Source organism: Porites lutea, chromosome 10 (assembly GCF_958299795.1).
Source record: "Porites lutea chromosome 10, jaPorLute2.1, whole genome shotgun sequence".
NCBI lineage: Eukaryota > Metazoa > Cnidaria > Anthozoa > Scleractinia > Poritidae > Porites > Porites lutea.
The window spans coordinates 13,660,262-13,677,972 of NC_133210.1; positions in this window are offsets into that span (position 1 = coordinate 13,660,262).

The window sequence follows — 17,711 nt, forward strand, 5'->3', positions numbered from 1 at the left end:
ATTGTCTAGAAAGGCTTGTTTTCTAACGAAAACGTCACCAAATACTTTTTCTGGCTGTATTTTGCATAAAACGAAACGTTCACAAAATTTCAAATTTTTGACCAAAACCATGGACTAACCCTTTGCAAAAATGCCAATTTTGTGGGTTTTTGAAACCGATGTTTTTGTTGTTCAGAAAAGCTTGTTTCCTATATAAAACGTCGAAAATCGTTTTTTCACGATTTATTTTCACGATCTATGACATGGGAATACAAGGGGTTACAAGGGGTTACAAGGGGTTACAAGGGGTTACAGGGGGTTTCAGAGGATTACAAGGGGTTACAGTGGGTTACAAGGGGTTACAATGGCTTACAGGGGGTTACAAGGGGTTACAAGGGATGACAAGGGGCGACAAGGCGTTACAGGGGTACAAAGGATTATAGAATACTTTTTTTTAACTAGAACGTTCCCAAATACTTTTTCTTGGTCTATTTTGCATAAAAATCAAAGTTGAAGAAATCTCAAACCTTTGACCAAAACGATGGACTAACCCCTTTGGAAAAATTCTAATTTTGCGTTTTTCGTACACGGTTGTTTTTATAGTCTTTAAAGCCTTCTTTTTTATCTAGAACGTCAGCAAACACTTTTTCTTGATCTATTTTTGATAAACACAAAAATGGAAAAACTTCTATTTTTTGGCCAAAATCAGGGACTATCCCCTTTGCAAAAATGCCAATTATGCCTTCTTTTTAAATCCATATTTATATTGTCTAGAAAGGCTTGTTTTCTAACGAAAACGTCACCAAATACTTTTCCTGGCTGTATTTTGTATAAAACGATACGTTCACAAAATTTCAAATTTTTGACCAAAACCATGGACTAACCCCTTTGCAAAAATGCCAATTTTGTGGGTTTTTCAAACCGATATTTTTGTTGTTCAGAAAGGCTTGTTTGCTTTATAAAACGTCGAAAATCGTTTTTTCACGATTTGATTTCACGCTATATGACATGGGAATACCAGGGGTTACAAGGGGTTACAGGGGATTACAAGGGGTTACAGTGGGTTACAAGGGGTTACAAGGGGTTACAGGGGGTTACAAGGGGTTACAAGGCATAACAAGGCGCAACAAGGCGTTAAAGGGGGGTATAAACAATTATAGAATACTTTTTTCTAACTAGAACGTTCCCAGATACTTTTTCTTGGTCTATTTTGCATAAAAATCACAGTGGAAGAAATCTCAAATTTTTGACCAAAACGATGGACTAACCCCTTTGCAAAAATGCCAATTTTGATGGTTTTTAAAACCAATATTTTTGTTGTTCAGACAGGCTTGTTTGATATATAAAACGTCGAAAATCATTTTATCACGATTTATTTTCAGGATCTATGGCATGGGAATACAAGGGGTTACAAGGGGTTACAGGGGGTTACAAGGGGTTACAGGGGGTTAAAGAGGGTTACAAGGGGTTACAGGGGGTTACAAGGGGTAACAAGGGGTTACAAGGGAGTTACAAGGGGTTACAAGGGATGACAGGGGGTGACAAGGCGTTACAGGGGGTTACAAACGATTATAGAAACTTTTTTCTAACTAGAACGTTCCCAGATACTTTTTCTTGGTCCATTTTACATAAAAATAAAAGTTGAAGAAATCTTAAAGTTTTTACCAAAACAATGGACTAACCTCTTTGCAAAAATGCCAATTTTGTGGGTTTTTGAAACCGATGTTTTTCTTGTTCAGAAAGGCTTGTTTGCTATATAAAACGTCGAAAATTGTTTTTTCACGATTTATTTTAACGATCTATGACATTTGAATACAGGGGGTTACAAAGGGGTTACATGGGTTACAGGGGGTTACAAGGGTTTACAAGGGGTTACAAGGGGTTGCAGGGGGTTACAAGGGGTTACAAGGGAACACAAGGGGTGACAAGGCGTCACAGGGGGTACAAAGGATTATAGAATACTTTTTTCTAACTAGAACGTTCCCAGACACTTTTTCTTGGTCTATTTTCCATAAAAATCAAAGTTAAAGAAATCTCAAATTTTTGACCAAAACGATGGACTAAGCCCTTTGGAAAAATTCTAATTTTGCGTTTTTCGTACAAAGTTGTTTTTATAGTCTTTAAAGGCTTCTTTTTTTATCTAGAACGTCACCAAACACTTTTTCTCCACCTATTTTTGATAAACACAAAAGATGAAAAAACTTCTATTTTTTGACCAAAACTGTGGACTATCCCCTTTGCAAAAATGCCAATTTTGCCTTCTTTTTAAATCCATGTTTATATTGTGTAGAAAGGATTGTTTTCTAACAAGAACGTCTCCAAATAATTTTTCTTGCTGTATTTTGCATAAAGCAAGACGTTTACAAAAGTTCAAATTTTTGACCAAAACCATGGACTAACCCCTTTGCAAAAATGCCAATTTTGTGGGTTTTTGGAACCGATGTTTTTGTTGTTCAGAAAGGCTTGTTTGCTATATAAAACGTCGAAAATCGTTTTTTCACGATTTATTTTCACGATGTATGACATGGGCATACAAGGGGTTACAAGGGGTTAAAGGGGGTTACAAAGGGGTACAGGGGGTTACAGGGGGTTACAAGGGGTTACAAAGGGTTACAGGGTGGTACAAAGGGTTACAAGGGATAACGAAGGGCGACAAGCCGTTAAAGGAGGTACAAAGGATGATAGAATACTTTTTTCTAACTAGAACGTTCCCAGATACTTTTTCTTGGTCTCTTTTGTATAAAAATCAAAGTTGAAGAAATCTCAAACTTTTGACCAAAACCATGGACTAACCCCTTTGCAAAGATGCCAATTTTGTGGGTTTTTGAAACCGATACTTTTGTTGTTCAGACAGGCTTGTTTGCTATATGAAACGTCGAAAATCGTTTTTTCACGATTTATTTTCACGATCTATGACATGGGAATACAAGGGGTTAAAAGGGGTTACAGGGGCTTACAAGGCCTTACAGGGGGTTACAAGGGGTTACAAGGCATAACAAGGGGCAACAAGGTGTTACAGGGGGTACAAAGGATTATAGAATACTTTTTTCTAACTAGAACGTTCCCAAATACTTTTTCTTGGTCTATTTTGCATAAAAATCAAAGTTGAAGAAATCTCAAAGTTTTGACGAAAACGATGGACTAACCCCTTTGGAAAAATTCTAATTTTGCGTTTTTCGTACACAGTTGTTTTTATAGTCTTTAAAGGCTTCGTTTTTATCTAGAACGTCAGCAAACACTGTTTCTCGATCTATTTTTTTGATAAACACAAGAATGGAAAATTTTTTATTTTTTGACCAAAATCATGGACTATCCCCTTTGCAAAAATGCCAATTATGCCTTCTTTTTAAATCCACATTTATATTGTCTAGAAAGGCTTGTTTTCTAACGAGAACGTCACCAAATACTTTTTCTGGCTGTATTTTCCAGAAAACGAAATGTTCACAAAATTTCAAATTTTTGACCAAAACCATGGACTAACCCTACTACAGCTCTATTTTGCATAAAAATCAAAGTTGAAGAAATCTAACATTTTTGACCAAAATCATGGACTAACCCCTTTGCAAAGATGCCAATTTTGTGGGTTTTTGAAACCGATATTTTTGTTGTTCAGAAAGGTTTGTTTGCTTTATGAAAAGTCGAAAATCGTTTTTTCACGATTTATTTTCACGATCTATGACATGGGAATACAAGGGGTTACAAGGGGTTACAGGGGGTTACAAGGGGTTACAAGGCATAACAAGGGGCAACAAGGTGTTACAGGGGGTACAAAGGATTGTAGAATACTTTTTTCTAACTAGAACGTTCCGAAATACTTATATAGTCTTTAAAGCCTTCTTTTTTATCTAGAACGTCACCAAACACTTTTTCTTGATCTATTTTTGATAAACACAAAAGATAAAAAAACTTCTATTTTTTGGCCAAAATCATGGACTATCCCCTTTGCAAAAATGCCAATTATGCCTTCTTTTTAAATCCATATTTATATTGTCTAGAAAGGCTTGTTTTCTAACGAAAACGTCACCAAATACTTTTCCTGGCTGTATTTTGCATAAAACGAAACGTTCACAAAATTTCAAATTTTTGACCAAAACCATGGACTAACCCCTTTGCAAAAATGCCAATTTTGTGGGTTTTTGAAACCGATGTTTTTGTTGTTCAGAAAGGGGTGTTTGCTATATAAAACGTCGAAAATCGTTTTTACACGATTTATTTTCACGATCTATGACATGGTAATACAAGGGGTTACAAGGGGTTACAAGGGGTTAGAACGGGTTACAGGGGGTTACAAGGGGTTACAAGGTATGACAAGGGGCGACAAGACGTTACAGGGGGTACAAAGGATTATAGAATACTTTTTTGTAACTAGAACGTTCCCAAATACTTTTTCTTGGTCTATTTTGCATAAAAATCAAAGTTGAAGAAATCTCAAACCTTTGACCAAAACGATGGACTAACCCCTTTGGAAAAATTCTAATTTTGCGTTTTTCGTACACAGTTGTTTTTATAGTCTTTAAAGCCTTCTTTTTTATCTAGAACGTCAGCAAACACTTTTTCTTGATCTGTTTTTGATAAACACAAAAATGGAAAAACTTCTATTTTTTGGCCAAAATCAGGGACTATCCCCTTTGCAAAAATGCCAATTATGCCTTCTTTTTAAATCCATATTTATATTGTCTAGAAAGGCTTGTTTTCTAACGAAAACGTCACCAAATACTTTTCCTGGCTGTATTTTGTATAAAACGAAACGTTCACAAAATTTCAAATTTTTGACCAAAACCATGGACTAACCCCTTTGCAAAAATGCCAATTTTGTGGGTTTTTCAAACCGATATTTTTGTTGTTCAGAAAGGCTTGTTTCCTATATAAAACGTCGAAAATCGTTTTTTCACTATTTATTTTCACGATCTATGACATGGGAATACAAGGGGTTACAAGGGGTTACAGGGGGTTACAAAGGGTTACAGGGGGTTACAAGGGGTTACAAGGGGTTACAGGGTGGTACAAGGGGTTACAAGGGATAACAAGGGGCGACAAGCCGTTAAAAGAGGTACAAAGGATGATAGAATACTTTTTTCTAACTAGAACGTTCCGAGATACTTTTTCTTGGTCTATTTTGCATAAAAATCAAAGTTGAAGAAATCTCAAATTTTTGACCAAAACGATGGACTAACCCCTTTGGAAAAATACTAATTTTGCGTTATTCGTACACAGTCGTTTTTATAGTCTTTAAAGGCTTTTGTTTTATCTAGAACGTCAGCAAACACTTTTTCTCGATCTATTTTTGATAAACACAAAAGATAAAAAAACTTCTATTTTTTGACCAAAACCATGGACTAACCCCTTTGAAAAAAGCCAATTTTGTGGGTTTTTTAAACCGATATTTTTGTTGTTCAGAAAGGGTTGTTTCCTATATAAAACGTCGAAAATCGTTTTTTCACGATTTATTTTCACTATCTATGACATGGGAATACAAGGGGTTACAAAGGGTTACAAGGGGTTACAGGGGGTTACAAGGGGTTACAAGGGGTTACATTAAGTTACAAGGGGTTACAAGGGATAACCACGGGCGACGAGGCGTTACAGGGTGTACAAAGGATTATAGAATACTTTTTTCTAACTAAAACGTTCCCAGATACTTTTTCTTGGTCTATTTTGCATAAAAATCAAAGTTGAAAAAATCTCAAATTTTTGACCAAAACGATGCACTAACCCGTTTGGAAAAATTTTGATTTTCCGTTTTTCGTACACAGTTGTTTTTATAGTCTTTAAAGGCTTCTTTTTTATTCAGAACGTCAGCAAACACCTTTTCTCGATCTATTTTTGATAAACACAAGAGATGAAAGAACTTCAACGTTTTGACCAAAATCATGGACTATCCCCTTTGCAAAAATGCCAATTTTGCCTTCTTTTTAAATCCATTTTTATATTGTCTAGAAAGGCTTGTTTTCTAACGAGAACATCACCAAATACTTTTTCTGGCTTTATTTTGCATAAAACGAAACGTTCACAAAATTTCAAATTTTTGACCAAAACCATGGACTAACCCCTTTGCAAAAATGCCAATTGTGTGGGTTTTTGAAACCGATATTTTTGTTGTTCAGAAAGGCTTGTTTGCTTTATAAAACGTCGAAAATCGTTTTTTCACGATTTGATTTCACGCTATATGACATGGGAATACCAGGGGTTACAAGGGGTTACAGGGGATTACAAGGGGTTACAGTGGGTTACAAGGGGTTACAAGGGGTTACAGGGGGTTACAAGGGGTTACAAGGCATAACAAGGCGCAACAAGGCGTTAAAGGGGGGTATAAACAATTATAGAATACTTTTTTCTAACTAGAACGTTCCCAGATACTTTTTCTTGGTCTATTTTGCATAAAAATCACAGTGGAAGAAATCTCAAATTTTTGACCAAAACGATGGACTAACCCCTTTGCAAAAATGCCATTTTTGATGGTTTTTAAAACCAATATTTTTGTTGTTCAGACAGGCTTGTTTGATATATAAAACGTCGAAAATCATTTTATCACGATTTATTTTCAGGATCTATGGCATGGGAATAAAAGGGGTTACAAGGGGTTACAGGGGGTTACAAGGGGTTACAGGGGGTTAAAGAGGGTTACAAGGGGTTACAGGGGGTTACAAGGGGTAACAAGGGGTTACAAGGGAGTTACAAGGGGTTACAAGGGATGACAGGGGGTGACAAGGCGTTACAGGGGGTTACAAACGATTATAGAAACTTTTTTCTAACTAGAACGTTCCCAGATACTTTTTCTTGGTCCATTTTACATAAAAATAAAAGTTGAAGAAATCTTAAAGTTTTTACCAAAACAATGGACTAACCTCTTTGCAAAAATGCCAATTTTGTGGGTTTTTGAAACCGATGTTTTTCTTGTTCAGAAAGGCTTGTTTGCTATATAAAACGTCGAAAATTGTTTTTTCACGATTTATTTTAACGATCTATGACATTTGAATACAGGGGGTTACAAAGGGGTTACATGGGTTACAGGGGGTTACAAGGGTTTACAAGGGGTTACAAGGGGTTGCAGGGGGTTACAAGGGGTTACAAGGGAACACAAGGGGTGACAAGGCGTCACAGGGGGTACAAAGGATTATAGAATACTTTTTTCTAACTAGAACGTTCCCAGATACTTTTTCTTGGTCTATTTTGCATAAAAATCAAAGTTAAAGAAATCTCAAATTTTTGACCAAAACGATGGACTAAGCCCTTTGGAAAAATTCTAATTTTGCGTTTTTCGTACAAAGTTGTTTTTATAGTCTTTAAAGGCTTCTTTTTTTATCTAGAACGTCACCAAACACTTTTTCTCCACCTATTTTTGATAAACACAAAAGATGAAAAAACTTCTATTTTTTGACCAAAACTGTGGACTATCCCCTTTGCAAAAATGCCAATTTTGCCTTCTTTTTAAATCCATGTTTATATTGTGTAGAAAGGATTGTTTTCTAACAAGAACGTCTCCAAATAATTTTTCTTGCTGTATTTTGCATAAAGCAAGACGTTTACAAAAGTTCAAATTTTTGACCAAAACCATGGACTAACCCCTTTGCAAAAATGCCAATTTTGTGGGTTTTTGGAACCGATGTTTTTGTTGTTCAGAAAGGCTTGTTTGCTATATAAAACGTCGAAAATCGTTTTTTCACGATTTATTTTCACGATGTATGACATGGGCATACAAGGGGTTACAAGGGGTTAAAGGGGGTTACAAAGGGGTACAGGGGGTTACAGGGGGTTACAAGGGGTTACAAAGGGTTACAGGGTGGTACAAGGGGTTATAAGGGATGACAAGGGGCGACAAGCCGTTAAAGGAGGTACAAAGGATGATAGAATACTTTTTTCTAACTAGAACGTTCCCAGATACTTTTTCTTGGTCTCTTTTGTATAAAAATCAAAGTTGAAGAAATCTCAAACTTTTGACCAAAACCATGGACTAACCCCTTTGCAAAGATGCCAATTTTGTGGGTTTTTGAAACCGATACTTTTGTTGTTCAGACAGGCTTGTTTGCTATATGAAACGTCGAAAATCGTTTTTTCACGATTTATTTTCACGATCTATGACATGGGAATACAAGGGGTTAAAAGGGGTTACAGGGGCTTACAAGGCCTTACAGGGGGTTACAAGGGGTTACAAGGCATAACAAGGGGCAACAAGGTGTTACAGGGGGTACAAAGGATTATAGAATACTTTTTTCTAACTAGAACGTTCCCAAATACTTTTTCTTGGTCTATTTTGCATAAAAATCAAAGTTGAAGAAATCTCAAACTTTTGACGAAAACGATGGACTAACCCCTTTGGAAAAATTCTAATTTTGCGTTTTTCGTACACAGTTGTTTTTATAGTCTTTAAAGGCTTCGTTTTTATCTAGAACGTCAGCAAACACTGTTTCTCGATCTATTTTTTTGATAAACACAAGAATGGAAAATTTTTTATTTTTTGACCAAAATCATGGACTATCCCCTTTGCAAAAATGCCAATTATGCCTTCTTTTTAAATCCACATTTATATTGTCTAGAAAGGCTTGTTTTCTAACGAGAACGTCACCAAATACTTTTTCTGGCTGTATTTTCCAGAAAACGAAATGTTCACAAAATTTCAAATTTTTGACCAAAACCATGGACTAACCCCTTTGCAAAAATGCCAATTTTGTGGGTTTTTGAAACCGATGTTTTTGTTGTTCAGAAAGGGGTGTTTGCTATATAAAACGTCGAAAATCGTTTTTACACGATTTATTTTCACGATCTATGACATGGTAATACAAGGGGTTACAAGGGGTTACAAGGGGTTAGAACGGGTTACAGGGGGTTACAAGGGGTTACAAGGTATGACAAGGGGCGACAAGACGTTACAGGGGGTACAAAGGATTATAGAATACTTTTTTCTAACTAGAACGTTCCCAAATACTTTTTCTTGCTCTATTTTGCATAAAAATCAAAGTTGAAGAAATCTAACATTTTTGACCAAAATCATGGACTAACCCCTTTGCAAAGATGCCAATTTTGTGGGTTTTTGAAACCGATATTTTTGTTGTTCAGAAAGGTTTGTTTGCTTTATGAAAAGTCGAAAATCGTTTTTTCACGATTTATTTTCACGATCTATGACATGGGAATACAAGGGGTTACAAGGGGTTACAGGGGGTTACAAGGGGTTACAAGGCATAACAAGGGGCAACAAGGTGTTACAGGGGGTACAAAGGATTGTAGAATACTTTTTTCTAACTAGAACGTTCCGAAATACTTTTTCTTGGTCTATTTTGCATAAAAATCAAAGTCGAAGAAATCTAAAATTTTTGACCAAAACCATGGACTAAGCCCTTTGCAAAGATGCCAATTTTGTGGGTTTTTGAAACCGATATTTTTGTTGTTCAGAAAGGCTTGTTTGCTATATGAAACGTCGAAAATCGTTTTTTCACGATTAATTTTCACGATCTATTACATGGGAATACAAGGGGTTACAAGGGGTTACAGGGGGTTACAAGGGGTTACTGGTGGTTACAAGGGGGTTACAAGGGGTTACAAGGGATAACAAGGGCCAACAAGGCGTTACAGGGGGTACAAAAGATGATAGAATTCTTTTTTCTAACTAGAACGTTCCGAGATACTTTTTCTTGATCTATTTTGCATAAAAATCAAAGTTGAAGAAATCTCAAATTTTTCACCAAAACGATGGACTAACCCCTTTGGAAAAATTCTAATTTTGCGTTTTTCGTACACAGTTGTTGTTATAGTCTTAAAAGGCTTCTTTTCTATCTAGAACGTCAGCAAACACTTTTTCTCGATCTATTTTTGATAAACACAAAAGATGAAAAAACTTCTTATTTTTAACGAAAATCATGGACTATCCCCTTTGCAAAAATGCTAATTTTGCCTTCTTTTTAAATCCATCTTTATATTGTCTAGAAAGGCTTGTTTTCTAGCGAGAACGTCACAAAATACTTTTTCTGGCTGTATTTGGATAAAACGAAAGGTTCACAAAATTTCAAATTTTTGACCAAAACCATGGACTAACCCCTTTGCAAAAATGCCAATTTCGTGGGTTTTTGATACCGATGTTTTTGTTGTTCAGAAAGGCTTGTTTGCTATATAAAACGTCGAAAATCGTTTTTTCACGATTTATTTTCACGATCTATGACATGGGAATACCAGGGGTTACAAGGGGTTACAGGGGGTTACAAGGGGTTACAGGGGGTTACAAGGGGTTACAAGGGGTTACAGGGGATTACAAGGGGTTACAAGGGTTGACAGGGGGTGACAAGGCGCTACAGGGGGTTACAAACGATTATCGAAACTTTTTTCTAACTAGAACGTTCCCAGATACTTTTTCTTGGTCTATTTTGGAAAAAAATCAAAGTTGAAAAAATTTCAAATTTTTGACCAAAACCATGGACTAAGCCCTTTGCAAAAATGCCAATTTTGTGGGTTTTTGCAGCCAATGTTTTTGTTGTTCAGAAAGGCGTGTTTGCTATATAGAACGTCGAAAATCGTTTTTTCACGATTTATTTTCACGATCTATGACATGGGAGTACAAGGGGTTACAGAGGGTTACAAGGGGTTACAGGGGGTTACAAGGAGTTACAAGGGGTTACATGGGGTCACAAGGTGTTTAAAGGAAAGACAGGGGGTGATAAGGCGTTACAGGGGGTTACAAACGATTATAGAAACTTTTTTCTAACTAGAACGTTCCCAGATAATTTTTCTTGGTCTATTTTGCATAAAAATCAAAGTTCAAGAAATCACAAATTTTTGACCAAAACGATGGACTAACCCCTTTGCAAAAATGCCAATTTTGTGGGTTTTTCAAACCGATATTTTTGTTGTTCAGAAAGGCTTGTTTGGTATATAAAACGTCGAAAATCGTTTTTTCACGATTTATTTTCACGATCTATGACATAGGAATACAAGGGGTTACAAGTGGTTCCAGGGGGGTTCCAGGGGGTTACAAGGGGTTACAGGGGGTTACATGGGGTTACAGGGTGTTACAAGGGGTTAGAAGGGATAATAAGGGGCGAAAGCCGTTACAGGAGGTACAAAGGATTATAGAATACTTTTTTCTAACTAGAACGTTCCCAGATACTTTTTCTTGGTCTAATTTGCAGAAAAATCAAAGTTGAAGAAATCTCAAATTTTTGACCAAAACGATGGACTAACCCCTTTGGAAAAATTCTAATTTTACATTGTACGTACACAGTTGTTTTTGTAGTCTTTAAAGGCTTCTTTTTTTTTATCTAGAACGTCAGCAAACACTTTTTCTCGATCTATTTTTGATAAACACAAAAGATGAAAAAACTTCAACTTTTTGACCAAAATCATGGACTATTCCTTTGCAAAAATGCCAATTTTGCCTTTTTTTAACATCCATGTTTATATTGTCTAGAAAGGCTTGTTTTCTAACGAGAACGTCACCAAATACTTTTTCTGGCTGTATTTTGCATAAAACGAAACGTTCACAAAATTTCAAATTTTTGACCAAACCCATGGACTAACCCCTTTGCAAAAATGTCAATTTTGTGGGTTTTTGAAACCGATATTTTTGTTAATCAGAAAGGCTTGTTTGCTATATAAAACGTCGAAAATCGTTTTTACACGATTTATTTTTACGATCTATGACTTGGGAATACAAGGGGTTCCAGGGGGTTACAAGGGGTTACAGGGGGTTACAAGGGGTTACAGGGGGTTACAAGGGGTTACAGTGGGTTACAAGGGGTTAAAGGGGGTTACAAGGGGTTACAAGGGATGACAAGGGGCGCCAAGGCGTTACAGGGGGTACAAAGGATTATAGAAACTTTTTTCTAAGTAGAACGTTTCCAGATACTTTTTCTTGGTCTATTTTGCATAAAAATCAAACTTGAAGAAATCTCAAATTTTTGACCAAAACCATTGACTAACCCCTTTGGAAAATTTCTAATTTTGCGTTTTTCGTACGCAGTTGTTTTTATAGTCTTTAATGGCTTCTTTTTTATCTAGAACGTCAGCAAACACTTTTTCTCGATCTATTTTTGATAAACACAAAAGATGAAAAAACTTCAACTTTTTGACCAAAATCATGGACTATTCCTTTGCAAAAATGCCAATTTTGCCTTCTCTTTAAATCCATGTTTATATTGTCTAGAAAGGCTTGTTTTCTAACGAGAACGTCACCAAATACTTTTTCTGGCTGTATTTTTCTTAAAGCGAAACGTTCACAAAATTTTAAATTTTTGACCAAAACCATGGACTAACCCCTTTGCAAAAATGCCAATTTTGTGGGTTTTTAAAACCGATATTCTTGTTGTTCAGAAAGGCTTGTTTGCTATATAAAACGTCGAAAGTCGTTTTTTCACGATTTATTTTCACGATCTATGACATGGGAATACAGGGGGTTACAAGGGGTTACAGCGGGTTACAATGGGTTACAGAGGATTACAAGGGGTTACAACGGGTAACAGGGGGTTACAAGGGGTTACAAGGGTTGACAGGGGGTGACAAGGTGTTACAGGGGGTTACAAAGGATTATAGAAACTTTTTTTCTAACTATAACGTTCTCTGATACTTTTTCTTGGTCTATTTTGCATAAAAATCAAAGTTGAAGAAATCTCAAATTTTTGACCAAAACGATGGACTAACCCCTTTGGAAAAATTCTAATTTTGCGTTTTTCGTACACAGTTGTTTTTATAGTCGTTGAAGGCTTCTTTTTTATCTAGAACGTCAGCAAACACTTGTTCTCGATCTATTTTTGATAAACACAAAAGATGAAAAAACTTCTATTTTTTGACCAAAATCATGGACTATTTCTTTTGCAAAAATGCCAATTTTGCCTTTTTTTTTAAATCCTTGTTTATATTGTCTAGAAAGGCTGGTTTTTTTAACGAGAACGTCACCAAATACTTTTTCTGGGTGTATTTTGTATAAAACGAAACGTTCACAAAATTTCAAATTTTTGACTAAAATCATGGACTAACCCCTTTGCAAAATACCAATTTTGTGGGTTTTTGAAACCGATGTTTCCGATGTATTTTGAATAAAACGAAACGTTAACAAAATTTTATCTTGCATGTTAAAAACCTTTTTTTCTGAAACAAGTTCCACTAATTACTCCGCAAGAGAAGGAGAAAAGGAAAGAGAAGGAGGAGGGGAGGAAAGAAAGCAACAAGAGTAAGTCTAGACTGCTGTGTCACTTTTAAGCCCAGAAACTCTCGAAATTTTGCTTTCTGCGCATGCCCGAATTTGGGAAGCTAATATTTTGCATCTGGATTAGAAGACTGCGAAGTGTACGATCTGTAAACGGTTTGTGCGTACGTTTAAGCTCTGTATAGCCAGACAGAGATTAGGAAATTGCGCTACTAGCTTCAAAGCGCTGCGTTTTTTGGCAAAATTCCCTGGGGTATATTGCTCAGTTTCGTGTACAGTCTGTTATCTCTTTTTATGGCGGCGATTTACGTTCTAACCGAGGTGACATGAGAAAGTTGGGCCTTGCTTTGAACAATTCTTTCTGACGAAACACTTAAGTGGGACAGCATCTCGCTACTTTAGCCCTTAAAGAGGCTATCTCACGGTATTTGTTATCTTTTTTTTAAAAGGGCTGAATCTTTTTTCGCATTAATTGAACCCGAGTCAAGTTTGTAGGCATGCCAGCGATAGAGGCTGGAATAACCAAAATGTTGCCGGTCAATTCTGTTCTTCTATGGAAAAGTACGTATCCCAGGCGGTACCTGCAACCGTTTCGCAGGTAGGTCGGCCTCATACGAGAACTAGTGTTTGCAGAAATTGCGCCGAAATCACCGTTGTTATGGCGGTGATCAGAAGCCCTATTCGTGCCGGCGCAAAAGTTATCCGGTTTGGTGTGAACATAGCTTCATTCACCTTGATACATAAATGCTATTAAATGCGTGAATCATAATGAACGCGGGAAAAAAAAACTTTACTAACCTCACTCAAATTGGCGTTGTAATTCCTTCGCTCCTTCAAGAGTACTTTAGTTGGCACCCAGTTCCTTTGACGGCTCCAAATCCAGACCTTGGACCGCTGACAACATAAGCTTTACACAACGGAACATTTCGTTGCACGGACTTTAACATAACGTTGCGGCTGATCGTTTGTAACGAGAACATCAACACTACCAGTCATGGCGTGTAGTTCTGTGTAGAGGAACCCTATTTCATACGACAGGTGAGGTCCTCTCCAGACCGCAGGCTATGCTTGTCGTCGCAGTGATCTTTCGTCACGTTAAGCACAATCTTCTCTCCGCTGTGTGCATGTTGAATTCGACCAGTGAACGATTCCTGTTGTGGCGCCAATGTCGGACGAGGGCCGAAAAATGGTTGCTAAGGAAAAAAGCTTTATAGTTCCTATCTTTCCTCTGATGAAACTAAATTTACACCAAATGATACTCAACACAATTTAGAGATGTGCCCTGCTGGAACTACGAGTAAAGATTTACATTTTACTTCATTACCATACGAATTGACGTAAAAAGCCCCATATGCACGGACGTCACGGGCACGCTGTTGTTGAGAAACAGAGGCGAGAACTGGGAATTAAAAACGCCATTTAGCTGCAGGATTTTCATGTAAATTCTTCGACAAAATTTTCTTGTGTTGACCAGCAACCTGGCTGCTTTTTCACGTAGTTACAAACCGAGAACATTGTATTCAAAAGTGACAATTTTGTAGCCATATTAATAAACCAGAAGCGCAAGCTAATGAGGAGTACCGGAAAATTGTGAACAAAGATTCGCCTACACCAGACTGGGCGGTTCACCAAAATGTCGGAACAGATGCAGGCAAATTTCCCTACAGTTGATTTCTTGGGAACCGCTCTCAAGTTAAGAAAGAGAAATAAAAATTCGCGGTCGCTTGTTTACGTCGTCCATAAAGCGTGAATCAGGCATTTGCACGTGGTAGTCGTGCAGTGACGACAAAGAAATGTACAATAAAGCGTGATGCACGTGCAAAGTTGTTGTTTTGCTTAACAAACCCATTGCCCTTTTTGCGTTCTCGTCAACAGACCAAAGAATGCCCCCCTCTTTACCCTGCTTAACCAGTTAGGGCCTGTTTACGTGGAGGTGGGGGACCCCAGGTAGGTGAGGTAACCCGCTTAGGTGGGGTAACTTTCCTGTCCATATAATCTCTCATTCTCAATTGATCACGTTTACGTGATAGGTGGGTGTGACCCGCTTAAGGTGACTCGACCCATTTTTTTTTAGGGGGTACCATCCTACTTTGAAGCTCTCTGGTATCCCCACCTTTACTTTTATCGTAAGTCTAACACATAGAATGGATAACATATAGATCAATCTACAATATAACATAAAATTTTTGGCGATCGGAGTAAATGTCACGTGGTTATAATGCCAAGCCCTTTTGAGGTCTGAGTCCAAAATCTGCTGTTGCCGGCATTTTTTCGTGAAAATCTCTCGGTTACAGATAGTGCGCATTAGTGCCTTGCGCCGAACAGAGTTTCACCAAAATCGCAAAGACCCAATTCGAGAAATTCAGCGGTTTCCAAATTTAGGTCATAATTTATGCGAAAATGATAAGCAAACTTTACACGGATTATATCTAATAAACTATGAGATTCATCTCTTTATTTTGGGCATCGTTATAACAGATGGGTCCTTGCAAGTCAGCAAAACGCTTTAGGGCCTTGTGAATGCGCGCGATTTCGAGCAAAGCAAACATATAGAAATTACAGCTTTCGCTATTTGTTGACGTTTGTCAGCGTTTAAGACTCCTTCTCACGAAAAAAGCATTTTCTTAAAAATTCGTAGTTTTTTTTCCTTCAAATTTTTTCAGGGCCACGATTGATTAACTAACAACCCGGACTCTGAATATCATGGTCATTGAAAAACTGTGACATTATCTTCTATAAGCCCAAACTTGCGTAAACATTGAAGATTTTTAGCGCTTTGGCTGAGTTTGTGCTTTGGGAGTTGTCTATTGTTTCTAGTCTGTCATTATACAGCATTCTTGTTCAGCACGCGTGCAATGACTGCGCTTGGGTGACTTCCGAATGCTCAACAGCAGATTTTCCGGCAACAGCAGATTTTCGACTCAGACCTCAAAGGGGCGTGGCATTATAACCACGTGACATTTACTCCGATCGCCAAAATTTTATGTTATATTGTAGATTGATCTATATGTTATCCATTCTATGTGTTAGACTTACGATAAAAGTAAACGTGGGGATACCAGAGAGCTTCAAAGTAGGATGGTGACCCCCCCCCAAAAAAAAACTGGGTCGAGTCACCTTAAGACGGGTAGCCCGGTCTGCCAGACCGGGTAACCTTCTCAGCCGGGGTTAAATTTTGCCATGTGAACGTTTCAAGGTTGAGTAACCCGCTTAGCCGGGGTCGGATTCGTATAGTATATCAAATTCGCGCAAAATTCACTTTGGCGGTGGCTTTGCATCATCATTAAAGGTAGCAATAGAAAGCCACAGCACTGAAGGTTGTAGCAACAACAGCAAGTGAGTGTAGAAGAGCATTAATCGCCAGCATTTTTCTTGTTTACGAGCTTAGCGACCATTCAATAATCTTGAGAAAGTGCACCCCGAGATGGCGGGGTTGTAAGATTGCATGTAAAGGAGGGTTATTTTTTGTACCTCACCTGAGCGGGTTATCTCACCTACCTGGGGTCCCCCAAATCCATGGAAATAGGCCTTTACTAGAATTTTTCATGATTTTTATGAAGTTGTTTTTGGTTTGCTTGTTTTTGTAACTTTACCCATTCTTTCTTGTCTCACGTGCTGTATCGGGCAGCAATTAACCATTTTCACTTTGCCCATCATGCCAGGGGGGTAGCTGTGCGTACAGCTGAAATCTCGAAAATATCTTCTTTATTTGCTGAAAGCATTTTTATTATTAAATCGGGATGATTGATAAATCTTTCGCATTATATTGGTCTCTCCACCTGTCTGAAGGGTAGACATCTCGCCCTTTGCTTGTAACCTCTTTGATGGTGTCACTATTTTTTTTTCCCGTAAACATTGCAACTTACCGATAACACTAGAGATCTAAATTAAATAACTAATTAATGCATTTTCCTTCGTATTTATTTACTGAAAATATCTTGCGGAAAACTCAGGAAATGGCCTTTCTGAGCCCCTCCATGTGAAAAATTTTCTGGGGGAGCATTCGCCCAGAACCCCCTAGCGGAAGTCCAACCTTTCTTTCCGTGCGTACACCTTGAAAACCTCGCGCTACGCCCCTGCCCAGAGGGGGGGGGGGGGGAACTCCCTATGACGGCCTATGGGGGAGGCTCCGCCCGAAAGGGGTATCTTTTTCAGGCTTCGGGTATATGAAACGGTAGGGATTTCACTAGTTGAAGGATATTAGAGGGTCGCTTCCCTCCCTCTCCGAAGGGAAGCGAAGAGACTGCGAACGACCTAGGACGTCTGAGAATCAGGCCAAGAAATCTGTGGCCCCCGAAGGAAAACTTGGGTGACAAGGAAGTCTTAGTTTGTTCAAACACATATATCCTGGGTACCTGGATCTTTCAGGTTAAGGGCACAAGGGTCTTTCATTTTTTAAGGACACAACACATGTTTTGCATGTTTGTCTTATGCATACATAATTTATGATTGTTATAGAATGCACGAGTGCCACACCCTACCCCCTTTGACATTTTTAATGTTAACAGTGTCCTTCCCATTTATATGCGAGGTTTCATTGTAGTGTAAATTGCTCAGAGTAGAGAGCAAGAACCAAATCTAAAGATTCAAAATAGTCAGGGTGACT